This window comes from Drosophila montana, unplaced genomic scaffold (genome assembly GCF_035044405.1).
Source record: "Drosophila montana isolate Dmon_TW-CO22-7 unplaced genomic scaffold, ASM3504440v1 contig_402_1, whole genome shotgun sequence".
In the NCBI taxonomy this organism is placed as follows: domain Eukaryota; kingdom Metazoa; phylum Arthropoda; class Insecta; order Diptera; family Drosophilidae; genus Drosophila; species Drosophila montana.
In genome coordinates this window covers 5,711,166-5,724,770 of record NW_026998739.1, presented here as the reverse complement: position 1 = coordinate 5,724,770, position 13,605 = coordinate 5,711,166, and the positions used below count along the sequence as shown (strand labels likewise).

At 37.8% G+C, this 13,605-nt stretch overlaps 1 protein-coding gene across 1 annotated transcript in view; it reads right to left on the bottom strand.

The window, feature by feature from the left end:
• Positions 1-13,522, bottom strand: part of LOC135439513 (chaoptin) — a 68,112-nt gene extending 54,590 nt beyond the window's left edge. Inside the window, exon 1 of the mRNA XM_064698267.1 lies at positions 13,141-13,522. The gene's annotated coding sequence lies outside the window, so the exon portion shown is untranslated. The remainder of the gene's footprint in view (positions 1-13,140) is intronic.
• Positions 13,523-13,605: the final 83 nt, after the last annotated feature.

The window sequence follows — 13,605 nt, the reverse complement described above, 5'->3', positions numbered from 1 at the left end:
CTTATGGGCGCAGCATTTGTGCCATGATGTGGGCGTGCCTCAGTTCGCCTGATTGAATTAATCAGCTTCATTATTTTCGTGCTATTTGGCTTTAATGTATTTGCGAGCATGTTTCAATTAGGACACGAGCTGGCAAACAAAAGCCCAACATAAATTCCAAGACGCCGAATGCCTAATATATATACATATATGTGCATATATACGCATTAAAGAAGAGCTCAAAGTGTGTCTTGGACACGGCAATTTATGTGGCTACGTGCAAGGCATTTGGCCAAAATCACAGACACAAGCACACACACATGCACACAAACACACACAGTGCAGACAGACAGGAACTGTGTGCATGTCCTTAAGTGTGCAGTGGCATTTGCGGCATGCATATTTAATGTTGATCATGAAGCGAGCCATTATTGAAATTGATTCACAATAAAAACACAGACAAATTACCCAAAACTTCACCTGAGTTCAAATAAATAAATATTTGCATGTGTATGTCTCTCTCTCGTGTGTGTGTGTGTGTGTTTGTATTTGTGTGTGCAGCACACACATTTGACAGTTAAATCAAAGTCCTGACAATGTTTTCATTTCATATTCTATTTTGGAAACCAATAAATGCTCTAGAGCAATTGGCGAAACTAGCTGATACCCTGTAGCTTGACCAATACTCGTGGCAAAAAGTACTCAAGGGAAAAAAAGGAAGTTCTCAAAACGATAAATAAATAAACTTGACTAGCTTGGGTCTTATAAAAATCTACTTAGTAAATTTCTTATAATTAGTTCTAAATAATCTTTTCATAAACTAAAGAAAATCGATAATTATCGATGTTGGAGACGCGTTAGTAACATTTTCTTAATCTTGACCTGATCTGCGTATGATATAAAAGAAACCATAATAATTTAGTTTTACCTATAGACTCTGGATATGTATGAAATATATTTTCAATTTAATTTATTTATATTATAATATAAGTTTATTTTTTATCATTATAAATTTATATTACTACTCTTTATTTTTTTATTTAATTTAATATATGGAGCTTGTTCATTTTTATATTCCCATAATAAAGAGTTGAGTCAATCTCGCTTTTTCTGATATACATTTAAATTAACATGAAATGAAATTAATATAATTAACTTAAACGAATCGCCTGAAAACGTTCTCTGCCTAGCAAAGGTCGCAGAACAGATCAACTTTTTCAAGACGCCGATAAGCTGCTGCGGCACCTGAACGTGGTCGCCAGGGTCCTAGCTGTCCCATTTACAGAGACAGGTTAAAGGGTCCAAGGTTACACCCTGCGACTACCAGCGGGGTGAATCATTTCAATCCCTAACAGTATTAGCCTGTGTCCTCAATTGCCTCCTTTCTAAATATCCCGTTAACAACATTGTAACATTTTATTATAACTAAAGCCTTCTTTGATAGTCTTTTGCCTGGTAGAGATCAGAAGTTTCTGATCGATTTCAGCGCATAATAAATCAAAGTGAATTGAATGTATATAAAAATATAAATCGCTAGGCGAGGACAAGTAGCAAGTAGAATTGTAGAGCTCTAGGTGTCTATCTTCTACAGTCTCTGAACTTGGCTGTCAATCAGAAATATATTTATATATATACCTTAAGGTAATAAGCCTCGCTATTCTTCAAATACAATTTCTCCGGCGTGTGCGACCCGCTTTATTCGTTTTCAATAGCTGCAGGGTATTAAAATGACAATTGATGCTGCTGATGATGATGATTACAAGATCATCATAATCAGCTGCCGCTGCTGCTGTTGCTGCTGCTGTTGCTGCTGCTGTTGCTCCTTGTTGTTTTTATTGTTGTTCAAATTACGCAAGCAATCAATGCCAAAGTGCCGGCCCAGACAGGTGACAAAGCGCAGTTACAGATACACGCATTTGGGTATTGGATGGCGCACCGAAAGTATCTACAAGATGCGCACACAACAAAGCGGGCAACACACGCACACACACACACACACTCACGTATATTATATTATTTTCAATAAGCAAGCGACATATTGATAACAAAAGCTTTGAAATACACACAGGCTACGTAGATCCCCCCCCCGCCTCCCCCCTCGTCTACGACAGAAAATATTGAATATATATCCCAAACAGACACACAAAGGAGCTGAGCAGCTCGTAGCATAAAACATTTTGAAATTGTGAAAAAATTGTATGTCTCTGGCATTGTATTGAATTTTGTATTGTCCATGTGGGTGTGCGCGAGTGTGTGTGTGTGGTTGAAGTAGAAATCTCATTGAACATATGTTGATATGTCTAACGCTGCCGTGGGATTAGACTACGCTATGCACCAGAATTTCTATTATATGAAAAACGAGCAATAGACTAGGTACAAAGAGATTTACCGGCAGAGACTGAAGGAGTGCGGGAGAAAGCTGAGATGATGCCAAAATGATATGACTATGAATGCAATCCACTAACCACAAAAAACCATTTAAAACTGCCAGGCTAAAGTAGAAAAAAAAGAGAAGAAAATGCACACGACGATGCAAATGAGAGCATGTTTTCGACAAAGTCAACGGCATCTCCAACTGCTGCTGCTGCTGCCGCCTGCTTCTTGCTGCATCTTCGTTGCCACAAAACATTGGGTGAAACGTCGCTTTGTTGCACATGCCCCAAGTCCGCCCACAACGCCCCGCTCACACGCTTCTACCATGATATCTGTGTGTGTGTGTGTGTGCTGTGCTTCTGCTGCTGTCACCTAATCCCCTTTTTCAATAAGATTTAAATTTGCATTTGACACATATTGGACGACGACAACGCCAACGACAACGCCAACAACGACGACAACAACAAGAACGACGACAACGCAACAAACAGCGATTGCGATTCCAAATGCGAATAAATATTGAAAACGGGCGAATAAAAATGCAACATTTGACAGGTCGAAGATTACCTGCCCTATAAAGAAAACATTCGCATTGTAACGGCACAGATTCCACCTGTCTACAAGCTGTGAAAATTATTTAACCAACATTTGTTTTAAAGATTACAACTCTATTCTTTCATGTAACATAGGGAATCCCCATAATACATATTTAACATTTTGTGCAAAATGGAAATTTAAATCGATAAAAACATGTTATTTTAATATTTTGAGGGAGAAACGCTCAAAACCATATCACATTAAAAAAAAGTTGTATAATAAAGACATAATATGAAAAATATATATTGTGGGCGAGCCAAAAATTGATATTACAATAAAAAAAATGTGATGTCAAATTAAAACTATATAAAATTAGAAAAAATAAATACAGAATATACAAAATGGGCGAGTCCAAAAATAATGTCAGCTAAAAAAATACAATATAGTTATAAAAAAACTGGATAGCTCAAAAAATGTTATGAATAAAATAACAATATATAATATATATATATATATATAATAATAAAATGAGCACTTGCTGTGAGGCTTTATTGTGTGCAAGCCCATTAATATATTCAACTTACAAGAAAGTAATATTAAAATAATAAAAGAAAAAGTTTTAGAAATGTTTTTTAAGATTTTAGGTTCTTAGCTTAAAGAAAAGAAAAAGAAAAGCAAGTATAATATACATATAATAATTTATATCAATAAAAAAAAATTTTAAAAATATTATTTAAATATATTATCAGCATTTTAGGTTTTTAACTATTTAATAGAAATATGTAATAGCGTTTTAAAGTTTATAGCTGCAATTTATACATAAAGTAGCTTAGCCCTTATCTCAAAGGGTAATTCATATAATTTAACAATTTTTGAATATAACTAAATATAAACTAAATAAATTCTTGACCAAAATTATGTGGGAGTCCCCACTTATATCAAATATTTCAAAGACAACCTACTTTGTAATATGCAATAGAAATATTTATTTAAATGATACAAATGGATATTGGCGATCAAAATGCCAAGCTATTTAAAAAACACGCATTTGTTTTAAGTATTATTATAGGTTTAAGCTGGACAAAAATCACAAAAATGTAATTAAATGACATTAATAAAGTCAACCAAACCCTAGAGGTTACTCAAATATATTCGGCAAAAGATACAAAATATACATTTTGTATATCAAGTAATATCGAAAAAATGCAAAATGCCATAAAGCCAGCGAAAGATGCCAAACATACCCTAAGAAAACAAGTGTATAGCAAAGCCATAAGTGGGCGTGCAATGCGTTGCAAAAGAAAGGTGAAATATGTGAACGAGTGGGCGGGCGAGTGGCAAAATGGAGAGGGTTATATGTAGAGAGCTGCATAACTATCTAGGCAGCTAGCAAGCGTCAGGTGAAAAGCGTGGCGTAAAAGAAAATGCGCGTTATTAGCATAGCTGGGGTAAAACCCTTGAATTCGGTTTGCTTTGGTTAGTTGGTCGCTGGGTCTGCAGTTGGGTTCGGTAGCCGGGTAGTTGGATGGATATGCTGACAGGTCGGTTGGCTGGTAGCTCGGTTTAGTTGCCGGCTCTGGCTGACATGTTATGTGATTTGATTTGGTTTGGTTTCACTCGATGCCAAAGGCGAGACCATTGCAATGGGGTAAGTACGTTTTGGTACGGAAACCTCATTAGCTGGCATTCCATAAGTCAGCGTGTGCAAATGGACATGACAGACAAATGCTAGTTTGTTCCAAATAACTGACAATACCTTTAACACTTTGCGAAGGGCAACGGCATTGAGCCAGAAAGTCTAAGAAAGCAAAAAGATTTCTTGGTAACATTCAATTCATAATATATTATTTGATTTAGCTGCCGTTTTGGAGCTCTTAGAAACTTAAGAACTAAGGCAATAAATTGCCTTGGAAATAATCTGGCAACGAGTTTTTTTTGTCCTTAGCTAAATTTGAGTTCTTCAGTTGTTTGTATTTAAAAAGAATTCAATAAATTATTAGATGAATTATATAAAACGTAGAGTGAAGATATAGAGTTAAACGAGAAAAATGTATTTGTTTTGTAAATTTGAAAAAATAAAATAACTTTAAACACGTATTGACTGGGATGAACTAAACTGTATATAAAGAAGTTTTTTAAAATCTGTAATGTTGAATAATAATTTTTATAATAATAAGAATATAGTATATATAAAGAGTGATGAGAAGGAATGTGTTTTTAAAGTGAAGAACTAACAATTAATTTCTTTACATTCATTCTCAGATAAATTAGACGGACGAGATCTTAAATTCTACCTTTTAAGTACCTCCACAACTTTAAGGAAACATGAAATATTTTCTTCTTAAAATTTAGCCAACACCCTTGTAAACTTGGAAAGCCAACTTAAGGCAAATAAAATTATTTATTATTATTATTATTATTATTATTAATTTTTAAAGTGGATATCTAATAATTATGAATATTAATTTTTATAATGAATGCAATTTTTTCAATTATCTCCACATATGTATGTTCTAAGCAAAGCGAAACCTTCCCCCTTCCCCCTTGAAGACAACTCCTTTTTGTACTTCACTTTTATCTACAAATCAAAATTTAAACTGATCCAACTTAACTTCAATTCTTTTGATACGACATTTACCTGTTCCACCTCATGTCATTGCTCACATGTTTCTAAAGACATGTAAGTAATTTGCCCATTTTGTCATTGTCTGCTTGCATTTTGTGTCATTTCCCTTTGCACTCTCAACTTTCTCAGATCAATCACACTCCGCGCGCGCACTCCCTCCATGCAGATGTACATCATTTATGCCGAGCTCTTTGACTAACAGATTTTCCATCATTTTTTTATAACATAATTTAGTCGCTTTTCAATTTTTTGTTTTTGTATCCCTCTAATTGTGTCTCGTGTAACATTCAATTCGTTTTTCCATTCTGCAGCGATAGCTTCTCAACTTTGTAAAGCTTTCGTGCTGACTCTTCTATCCCATGTGTAACTCGTGTATTCCTCCAGCATATTCGTAGCTGCTATTGTGTTTCATGTATCCTACTTGGCTCGCTTCATTAAAAAGTAAGTCCTTTTAAATTGGTCCTCGCATCAATTGGAATTCATAGAACGCAACGGACGCTCTACTATATGTTTGTGTTTCCCTTTTTTTTTTGCTTTATTTTTTGTGTATCTTATACTCTGTGTATTTTCAGAAAAGTTTTATTAAGGGGTATAACAAAATAAACAGACGTAACCGAAAAAAAATATATATATTCTGAAGAGCAGAGTTTATATCTATCGGTCCATCTACGCATCCTTTGCGCCCATTGATCCCAGGGATTATATGAGTTGTGTAGATAAATAACTTTCCATGTTCCCGACATATTGATAAAAAAAAAGGGATTTTTACATCAACTCTTTGGGCTAGCTCTAATTTGGAAAATTAGATAAATATCGATAAGCAGCATCACTTCTGTAAGTAGATCTAGAAGTTAAAGTGTGAAACTACAGAGGGTATCTATCAGTTATGCACTCTAAAGTAACTTTCACTAGCTTCGTGTTTTTCGCTTTTGCACTCAAATCTCCACAAGCACATTTTTGAATCTTTTTTCATACCCTAAAAAGGCAAAAAATGGTATAAGGGTTTTGTGCAAATGTACGTAACAAGCAAAAGCATCTGTTTGCTAATTGGGTTTCTTGGCAATATCTCGGAGTTCATTAGAACTAGATACAACAAATTTAGGCTTTAGGATATCTTAGAGTTCGCACACATTCAAAATATTTCGCTTTATAAATACCTCAAGTCGTTTCTCCTATAATTGAAAAAAAGTGTACGAGGTATAGCCTTGGGCTTTGATATATGCACACTTTGATACTCCATACTTATGCCCCGAAAATTGCATGAAGATCGGACAGTAAATACCGAAGTTACTATAAAATACATTTCCCAATAAGATAGAAAACTCTAAGCAAAGAGCAAGCACAGCAGCTGCACAACAAGAAGGAAATGCTAGTTTCAGGGTATCTCCTAGTCGGAGCACTCTTATTTTTCTTCTACTTATTTTTTTTTTTTGCCTTGCGCGTGTGCCTTTCAATTTGCCGACTGCGTGCCCAGTTAATAGAACATAACTCGGCGAGCTGCGAGGCCGCTTTTCCAGCTGTTTGGCTGGCAAATATTTAAGACCAAATTGGCTTCTGGCCAACGAGCCGTTGGGGCGTTACGAGGGAATTGTCAAAGGGTACGCAATGTGCCGCGTTTTCAACCCTCAGCACCTCAGCAGCCCCCCTCCAGGCAGCTCTGTTTGTCATCCATGTCTGGCGGGCAATTTCCATAAAGGACAAGAGGCTGCCACGAGGCGCCGTCAAATATGTTAAATAACAAACTATTTTGCATTTTTATTTTTTATCTGCCTCGCCCAGAGCCCCTCCCTCTCTCTCTCTCGCCGTCTCTGTCTCTCTCACTCACTCTCTACATTTCTTTGTATTCGTATCAATGGCCAAGCGTTGGGCATTAGGCAAATGTGAATGTGAATGCGAATGTGAATGTGAATGCGGCTGTGAATGTGGCTCATTCGAGCGTTTCGAATTCCTTGACGCAAATTTGTGCGGCTTGCGCTTGCCACATGAGCAGCGTCTCCCTCCCTCAACCCCCCTTTAGCCCCACCCGCCCGCACCCCCTCGATGTTTTGCGTTTTTTGTTTGCACAGCCATGTCAATTTAAATCTATGTCAAAACACACGGCTTAGTTGAGGTTTATTTATGTCGGTCTGACTCCGACTCCGACTCCGATTCCGATTCAGACTCTGGCAACGGCTATGGCTATGGCTATGGCTATGGCTCTGCCACGCCCACTGCTCTTTGTGGGCCCGCCATGGCAACCTTAACCCCGCAAGCGCTTTTAACCGAATTCAATAAAAATGCAAACGCTCTTTATTTGCCTTTTCCGACGTCACGTAAATGGATCTTTTGCACTATCTGGATAATATTCGATTTCCACAAATTTGTGAAATTGGTTTGGCAAGCGGTTAAGTGCGGTGTTTACCGTCCGTTCCACCCATTCCATCCCAACCTAAATACCATTCCGCCCCTGTGATGAAATTCTAATTTAGCACTCGCCTCTTGTATTTATTTGGTAAAAGCAGCAGACGGAAAGTTTGATACGCACACCAAATGCCCTTTAGGTATATGAGAGGCTTAAGGTATCCTAGTAATAAGATATATTATAGTATAATAATAACAAATATACTATATATATCTTTAAAATATTTATTTATGTTAAACGTTATAGTTCTCGTTCCCGGAGAACTATTATCAAGAACAAAAATATTTGTATTAACTGAACAGAAAGTCTCTATGGAAGGTATTTAATATAAAAATCTGATGATTTTAACTAAATGCCCTTTGGATATCATAGGAAGCATAAGATTCCTTATGATTGCTTTATAACACATGCCTATGGAACTATTAACTAGTTCGCCTGCGAAAACTTATTTCAGTCTTAAAGACCAAAATGTTTTTATCAAGACTAAAGGCCACGACAGACTATAGTATATTTGCTAAATAGTTTAGAATAGAAGATTGTATACGCAAAACAGACGAATCCCAGCAGAATACTCTGTTTATTATAATCATCACAGACGCCCCAAAGGTTAATGAGAGATATAGTTAGCAAATTTGAGAGATAAAGGTGTATTATCACGTCTCAGTCGGGTACGGATAAATAAGTTAAAAAGGCTAGCTATCCAGAGGAGTAGAATTTGCATGAAATTAACTTTTGAATAAATAAAATTTAAAAACAATAATAATGAACCAAGCATAATTCTACGGTTAATTAAAGAGGAAAAATCGACTGGCTCGGATCTTAGTTTAATCCAAGCAGAGTTTTATAAACTCAAGAGATAGTGTCTATGAAAGGAATTTATATAAATGATAATATTTATTACCATAAAAAGGAATTGGGATATCTAATAAGCATAAGAGTAAATAATGCTAAAACCTAACGACGACAGCTATAATATTATCTGCCCGATTATGGATTATGGTTTATATGATACAAAAAGTTTTGAACGCAAAAACTGAATTTTGTGAAGATGTCAGCTATATGATATAGTTCTTCAATCTGGCTGATTGTAGATTTTACTTTCATATAAAACAAAAAGTTTTGAATATAAAATCTCAATTTCATAACGATTACTGCTTTATGATAAAGTATTTCCATCGGGCCAACGTTAACATATATGCTATCAGCAGCAAATATAGCTTTATGCAAACTTTTAATCATTTTGCTTTTCAGACTGACAGAGTTGACAACTTTCTTCCTGCTCAAGCATATATCTTACTTATATTTTCTCTAATAGCCTCTGTCGGGCCATTAAAACGGATTTGACGTGTATTTGCCACAATCACAAATCGTTTCGTTTTTGGGTCTGCCCCGAAAACGTCCAACTGCATTCATATGATTAACATCAATCAGGGCAGAATACAGGGTACGCGGTACGGGGGTGGGGTTGCACTCGTACTCGCACTCGTAATTAAAAATCAATCAGCGTGTGACATAAAGCTCAGTGCCGGACAGCAGATAGGCCGATAGGCATGGCATGGCTACTTACTCACTCGACCGCTAGATGGCGTGTGCTATACGATTCGATAGTTGGGTCGTGGCCCACAAATTTGAAATGTTGGATTAAGTCCGGTTCAGCTGAGATTCTGGGCTGGAAGCGAATTGTGTTTGTGCCCGACTGGCAGAGAACTCAATTGAGACACAGATTGATGAAAATTAAATGTCAAGGAAAATTGAGCTTAGGTAACATTAGGAAAGAGAAGGAAAATTAAATTGAGATAGGTTGCTTCGTATGAAGCTTCTATCAAATTATGTCAATCAATATAATGGTCTAATTGAGCTTAGTTTAAAAATAAAACAGTGTATTATTCGTTCGAGTTAAGTTGGCTGCGCCTGAGTATTTAATTTCATCATTTAATCTGGCAGCACTGTGAGTTAAGTAGGCTGCGCTTTAATATTTCATTACAAAAATTAACCTTACGAAATAAACTCTTAAGCATTAACAAATGAAATTTCTAGAACAATCAAAACCTGGGCCTGGCAAAGAGAAACAAAAAATATGAGACAAATTCAGAATTCATATACAAGACTTCTTTCTGATTTTACATAGTATACTTTTGGGGGTTGGTTAGAGTTAATCAAAGCTGAATGTCTGTAATTTTATTAGGCTTCAAAACAAATACACTTTTTCCTTAAGCATCAAAAGCAATATTCAATAAATTATTACTGCTATATACTTGAATTATTTGTGTAATCATTTTGTACATAATTTAAGACGAGTCGACCAATATGCTTAGCAATTGCAATCCTTATGGATTACAATTAGGAAATTACCTAAAAGCCCCGCAGTCTGACATTTTCAGAGCGCGTCGGAGGCATTCAATCATTCGGTTTCGACTTTGGCTTTGGCTAACGCCTACAACACACATCAAAGTCTGTGTTTATGCCAGATTTGACTGACAGTTCTTCACGGTGCTTGGTGCTTGTTGGTTGGCTGCCTCAAGGGCCCGACCGACAGTCGGCTGGTATTTATTTGTTTATGAAATGTTAATTAGCTGCAATAAACCTGACGAAACCAAAAATGGAATTCTTTACACAGAGTTAAGACAATGGCATGTTGGGCGCATGTTTTACCTAAAATGATACACACAAAACTCGGTTTATTATCATTTTCACGCCTGTCGGAGCAGTAACCTTTTCCGTCTGACTCTCTCGGCTCCGATACGGTGACAGCGATTCAACCTTAATCATCGCATTGGGTTTTATTTGCAACATTGGAGACCCCAAAGAAATAAAAAGAGTTGAAATTGTTTCCATACCCTTCTAGAGGGTTCCTGAATTATCTAACGCATCATGTTACATGTTCATGACAATGTATGAATATACACTACGCACATATATATTTCTGATCAACATCAAATGTTGAATCATGTCCGACTATCCTCAACTGATGGAAACTGAGGATAGATAAATGTATCTTAAATCTGTTATAGCATCTTTAGGATCGAGAACCGAGTTTTATTATGATCAAAGTTTCCCCATTTAACATACTTTGACCAAACCTCTAGATATACATTTTGTTTCCGCATCGACACCTTTTTAAAACGAACTAGAAGTTCATAAAGCTCCTGTCTGTGGTTAGAAATACCGAAATATTTCATTGTAGTTCTCCTTTTGCCTCTGAGGGTATTTAATCTATGGCCGACCCCAAAGATAACCTTTTTTCCTTGTCTTATTTTATTTTATGTCCTTATAGTTGGCACTCGCATTGTCCAGAGGCCAAAGCATAAACAGATCAATAAAACAAAACAAAGTTTTTGGGGGAAAACTACTGGCAAGAGCAAAGAACAAGCCCCAAAACAGAGCAACTGTCGCAGTTCCCATGCAAATTTCGCAAGCGTCCCTTAGTAACCCCCCATACACCCTCACATCCCCCCCTTGATTTCCCTAGTTCCCGTCATAACTGTGGCCATGTCTATTTGTTTGTACAAATAATGTGTAAGCAGGCATATTTTTGTCAACGAGGCTAATTTCAGTCAGAGATTTACGTGACAATGGCCCCCGGGCCATGCTGAAACTGTGAGAATTCCGACAGCATTCTTGGGGAATTCCAACGGACGGGGGATAGGCTATAAGAAAAGCCGAAAAAAATGGAATTGCCAACAACAATATTCCACACAGCTCGACACAAAAACAATTACAAAACAAGTTCCATCAAAGCGCTGCTGCTTTTTGTGGGTTCCTCTTGGTGAGGGGGGGAGGGGGGCAGCGGGCAGCGGGGCTACATACTAAACCAGAGGCTCGTCTTCGTCGTTTTGCGGCCAGTCAGTCGGGACATAAAAAGAAATATAACGGCAATGGCGTAGAGGTAGGCCGTGAAGAAACATCAACAAACTGGGTTAGGTGGCGGGATGTGTGTTGCGCCAGGTTGAGTAGTTGCATGTGGGCGTGGCAGTGGGGGCACGGACAGGCACTCCTCCATTGTTACCGGCAGGTACGTCTCTGTTACATTGTTTTTTCTTCTTTTTTTTTCCTGCACCTATGTTAACGCTGCGCCTCTGCAAGGTACTTGTTGTCTCTGCTGCTCTGCTGCTCTACTCTTGGTTATTGTATTCTAAAATGAATGTATGACACATATTTCAGTCAGCCAGTCCACAAATGCGTTCCACTTTCGATGATAACTTACAAGCCCCAAGACCTGAGAGCAATCACTTGACTCTTATATGTCATATGTCATGCATATTGGGATTAATTCAGACAGACATCCATCCACACAGAGATTTCAACTGGATAAATACATTTATCACATACTATCCAAATGTCATGTATCGGATGTAATTCAAAGAGACAATCGCAAGAGATATTAGCTGGGAAAATTTTTGTAAGTATTACAAATATTATTCGACTGTTCCTATATCTCTTTCTATATATATGTATCTCTTTGGGTTTGATTTTTAAAAATTGTGTGCGACACGTTTTGAGTTATTTATTTTTTATTTTATACCTTCTATATATTTTCATTTTTGATAAGCCTAGCACATGTCTTGGACTTCCAGTTTCAAGTTTCTTCTCAATTTCCAATCAAGTATAAAACACATTCTTAGAACATTCAATGCAACATACAACCGTTATAGCACAACCTTTCACCTATGCCGAGCCAGGGTCGAAACGCCAACCCTCTCCCGTTAACTCCCGTTAAATATTTGCCCTGATCCTGCACACGCAGGCTGAACAGTTCTATATATAAACGTGTCCCTTGTGATATGAGCATTTCATTCATTTTTGTGCATCACCGTCCCCCTCGCCCTCGCCCACACCCTTGCCCGGACCACTCGCACTCGCACTCGCACGTCCGCGTTCAACGCTTGTTTATTGGCTGACAAGTGCTGTGCGTCCGGCTACTATTGCGGAAATGAGCAAATGACTAATGACTGACCAAGAGTCAAACGCCTCCCACCACACACACTGGACAAACACAAACCCTCCCCTGCCCCCTTCCCCTTCCCTGTCCACCACTCACATCACAGTTGGTGGCTTGTAGAGTGCGAACAAGTCGCTTGCTGTGTGCATTGCGCTTCAATTAAAGGAACGCAGGAAATTGAACTTTTAGCAGAGAGCTCATTGAGTAGTGGTAGATGAGGGGGGCGGTTAGAGTAACAGCATCAATCGTTACGTTACGTTCTGTTTATCGTTAAGTTGTACCTACTTGTCGTTTAGCTGGTTGGTATGGGCTGGTTTATGCTTAATGCAAGACGCGCGTATCCGTATCCAGTTGTTGCATACAGTACAAGTATTTAAGTATGGGCTGCTGTTACAGTTTTAAGAGCACTTCACTTTAGCACTTTACACTTGCCAACAAGCACACGCACGCACACGCAAACACACGCACACGCACACAAAAACAATAATCACTCTGTGTGCCTTGAAATATCTTGTGCGATTTCTTTGTACCGTTACAACTGCAACGACACGTTTCACGTTTTCACGCTCGCCGCATGCCGACGAATATGACGCGCGCGCCTACGTCCACGTCTACGTTTCAGGCTACCGCTACCGCTGCCGCTGCCGCTGTTGTTGTCTCGCCAAATAACAAACGTGCACTGACACATCCGCACAACATTATGCGCATTTTATGGCCGACGACCTTCGCCATGGACTTCGGGCGCTTTTA